Below are 4589 nucleotides of genomic sequence, written 5' to 3' on the forward strand. Positions count from 1 at the left end.
TGCAATTCGATAGTAGCCTTCTTTTTCAATTTGATGCATAGACTTATTGGATTTGTCTTCCTCTTTCTCAATCTCTCGTTTTTTAATTTCCCCGCCAAACCTAATCTTATCTTGCAGAATGGACGAGGAGAGAAAACCAGAATTTCCTCGGAGGTTTTACACGAAAGGTGATGAGCCGCTTCCAATAAAAAGCATCGGCTATTACAGCAACGATACGAAGCTGTTTGATGAACTGTACAAAGCTCTCGAGCCGGATGAATGGGACGAGATTTATCAATCTCGACTGGGTGTCTTGTTACATTTCTACAAGCTCGAATTCGAATGGGCTTCCAGACTGGTTCACCATATGCTCACCTTTCAGATAGTTTGCAACAAAAAGTACGAGATCTGGAGTCTGGTTGGATCTAACCCTTTACGATTTTCTTTGAATGAGTTTGAAGCCATCACTGGACTTAACTGTGACGATGTCGAGTCGTTGGAGCAGCCACAGGTTGAGGTTTCAGACGAGATGGAAGAGTTTTGGGAGAAGCTTGGAGTCAATTTAGACAGCGGTCCGAGTATTGAGCATATGGTTGCAGCATGTAAGAACTCAAACGATTGGGATAGAATAGAGCGTATTAGGTTGGGTTATTTAGCTATCTACGCTGGGTTTATAGAAGCTAGGAAACCATCAATGCCCACACGTCTAAATATGGCTAGGCTAGTCATGGATTTAGATGCATTTCTTGATTATCCCTGGGGAAGAGTTGATTTCAAGAACCTGATTCTGTCTGTTAAGGAGAAGGACTTAAACAAGCAGAGTTACACCATAGACGGATTTTTCGAAGCTCTGCAGATATGGGTGTACGAATTTATGCCTGATTTTGGCAATTCAATTGGGGAACCGTTGGCGAACAATCCAAGTCCACCGTTGCTTGCTTACCGTGGTTTTCGCGGTAGAAAAAATGTCAAAGAGGGCATTTTAAAACAGGTACGCACCTGTGTGATTTGTCTATAATTTATCTACGATATTAGATGAGTCGGTAACCATTATTGTGTTAGATTTAAACTAGTACACTGTTTTATATCAATTGTAGACAATGATATAAAACAGTGTAGACAATGGAGGTGGGGGAGAGGTTTGTGGCAGACGGATGGTATTTATGAATCCAATAATGCGAAGGTGAAGGTGGAGGAAAAGAGTGAGAAGAAAAGAGCTGGTACATTTGATGAGCCAAGTGGGAAGAGGTACTGTCCAGGTACTTCAACTGCCTTGGAGTTCAATATCTTGGATTCTATTAAAGATGAGCTCGGCATGTGGGGAGCAGCTCTGCTCGATCAGATGAAGGAAGGTTTCAATATGTTGAATGGGAAGATTGAAAGCCTGGCTTCGGATCTTACTAAAATGAAATGGAGATGTGACTGGTACGAAAGAGGCTGATCCTTTATCAAAGGAACAAAATGACTCTCAGGCAGCTACTGGTACGAAAGAGGCTGTATCAAATGAACATAAAGACTCTCAGACGGAAATGGTTAGTTCTGAACACTTGCAATTTCCTACTATGATCCCTCACAATCACAATACCAGGTACAAGGCGAGGAAAAGATAGACTTCCAGAAGTTGTCAACTTCGAAGACATAAAAACAATTGTCTTCCTTATGTGAAGTAGACTTCCTTATGTGAAGTAGACTTCTATATCCGTGTTTTCTTTGTTTGTTTTATTTGAGACAAATTAAACATATGAGGCGACTTTAATATTATCTGTTTCCATAAATGACCATGTAACTTTTAAACCGGAATTTGCAGAACAAGCCAAGGCAATCTGAGACCCTAAAACCATCTCCATCTGTTACTCGTACGGATACGAAGGTGCCAAAGAAAGTCAGCTCTGAATCATCTGACACTAAGTCAGACCCACCTGTATTTATTCGCACGGAAATCCCAACAGCTGTCGATTTGACTGCTAGAGCCAAGAAACAAGAACCAAGGAAAGAAGCGGCTATGATTGCGGCACATGGCAAGGCTGAAAGGGTTAAGAGGTTGGCATCAAGTCAACGTTCTCCTTTCGTTGTTGATAACACAACCAAGACTATCATGGAGTTGAAGAAGGTTTTTCTTGATTTCTTAAAGAAAGATCCGTAAGTCTACTAACTTTTATGTTGTGTTTCAAAAATTCAAATTGTCGAAACTCTAGTAACTTATATGTATCCAAACCATTCATCACCTGCAGGACGTACAAGAACAAGGTCCCAGAGAAATCCCGATGTTGTCTTTGGTGGTACAAACTGCAGAAAAAAACCGTCTGGCTACGAGATTCGGTAAGTCTACTGGAAAACTTCGTCTCCAAGAATACTAGAAAACTTCAAGCCGATCTTCAATATTATATAACTTCGTCTTAAATCCAAGTGTTTATCCAGCACATGGATGCGGGGTTAGATCTATTGAGACATCGACACGCGCAGCATCCTCAGATATTTAGAACGAGTAGACAGGCTTTCCTAGACGCTATGTTCACTCATCTATGGACAACGAAGTACCTTGACTTTGTCAATTATGAGGCACATGCTAATGGATCTGGGAAACTGTTGCCGGCCGGTGCCTTCAGCTACCATGCAGGGGAGTATCCACCATATGATCAGACTAACAAGCAATGGGGTCTGGTAGTGGACGACTTATACACTCCTTTAAACGTGAAGTCGACGCACTGGGTAGCTATGTGGATCTCGATTCCCATGAGACACATTGTCGTCTGGGATAACATCCCGAGTGTCACCAACGACGAAGAGCTTGCATCTGCCATCGAGCCTATTGCCGTCTTGGTTCCCTACGTGCTGCGGGAGTTAGCCAGCCCTGACCACAAGCATATGTATTCGTGAGAGAAGTTAACTCATGAGCGGGTCAAAAAGGGAGTGCCTCCGAAGAAGAAGCCAGGTGACTGTGGTGTGTATACTTTGAAGTACATAGAATGTCATGCTCTTGGGTTAGCCTTTCCTACTACTTTGTGCGACGCAAACATCACACGGATATGGGAGAAGATGGCTTGTGACTTATTTCACGAGATTGAATGTCGTGGACCAAATGAGGAGAACTACATAGACGACTTTGGGCTCTATGATCCTCCCCCAATCCGGGACTAACTCTAAACTTTGTTCGAAAGACTTAAACTCTTGTTTTAAGTATGTATGACTCATTAGGATGATGTAGGGTTGATGTTTTGTTTCTGTTTGGGGGATCTTTATATTTTGTGGGTGGGATCCTACTGATTCAACCCTGATGATGGGCGGGATCTTGATATTTTTTGTGTGATCCTCCTTTTAAACTCTAATGTGTAAGGATGATTGTTCTTGTTGTCTACTAGTTATACGTGGGATATTGGTATTTTTTGGTCAGTTTTTCGTAGCATATACATAACTTCAAACGTTAAACATTAATAATAGCGTACACTTGTTTGTTCCTCATTAGTTAATTATAAAATATTAATTACTTGTAGTCTTCTCTAAATAATAGCGTACAGCGAAAGCCTAGTAGACATATTTCTGAAGTTAACTTGGAGACTTCGAATGGATATTGTTGTTCAATAGACATGTAGAACTTTTGTTCTCGTAGTTAAATTTTTTGTTTAACTATGATGATAGGTTGCTACCCATATATGTTTGTGGAATCCTTTCACCTAACATCTCAATACTAAAACAATGGTTCATCCTTTTGATGTCGGACCTAATGTCAATCCATCTACAGAGTTTCAATAAAACCCAACAAAGTGCTTTTTTATCTGCTCTCCCACCGATACTCTACACTTGCTGTCGGAACCAGAGAAGCAATATAAAATAATATAAAATGTGACAGAGTTATAAACTTTATCAGGGAATGTGTTATTTTAATTTTTTATTAAAATATTAATAAAATAATACAGAAAAGAGAGAGAGAAGAGAGAACCGATGCTTTTTTTTTGTTGACTCTGTTTATTTTTACACTTGTGTGTTCCTCATTAGTTAGTTACTCAAATATTAATTACTTGTAGTCATCTCTAAACAATAGCGTACAGCGATAGCCTAGTAGACATATTTCTGAAGTTAATTTAGAGACTTCGAAAGGATCTTGATGCACATTGGACATGTAGAGTTGGCCGATAGAAATAGAGAAATAGATATTCAGAATGCATACATTAAGTTCAAAAATAAATTACAAATAGGAGTTTGTGTGATGCAACTAATCGTCGAGACGAACATGAAGTTTGCCCAAATAAATAGGAGGAAGAACCACACACTGTTTGACATCAGCTTCCGCAACCTCTCCCATCTCCTCTAACCTCTTGTGCTCTGCCTCGAAGTCGAAAAGTTGTTGACCCAACATTTGAGTCAGTTGGGATAGTTGAGCGTCGATCAGATCCACTTGATGCACAAGGGCGGTAGCCTCTTCCTTCTTCTTCATGTGATCTCTCATCATACGAAGAATGGCTTTAAAGCGGTCCTTCGTCTCTTCTTCAACCATGACTTTTGTCCTCTCAAAAGCGTCTTTCATGGCATCTATTACTTCCTCTTCCCACTCAAAATCGGAACTGCTTCGCTTACGCTTACTGGAACTCTCTCCGGCCATAGCTCGTAACCAA

The sequence above is a fragment of the Camelina sativa genome, chromosome 4 (assembly GCF_000633955.1).
Source record: "Camelina sativa cultivar DH55 chromosome 4, Cs, whole genome shotgun sequence".
NCBI lineage: Eukaryota > Viridiplantae > Streptophyta > Magnoliopsida > Brassicales > Brassicaceae > Camelina > Camelina sativa.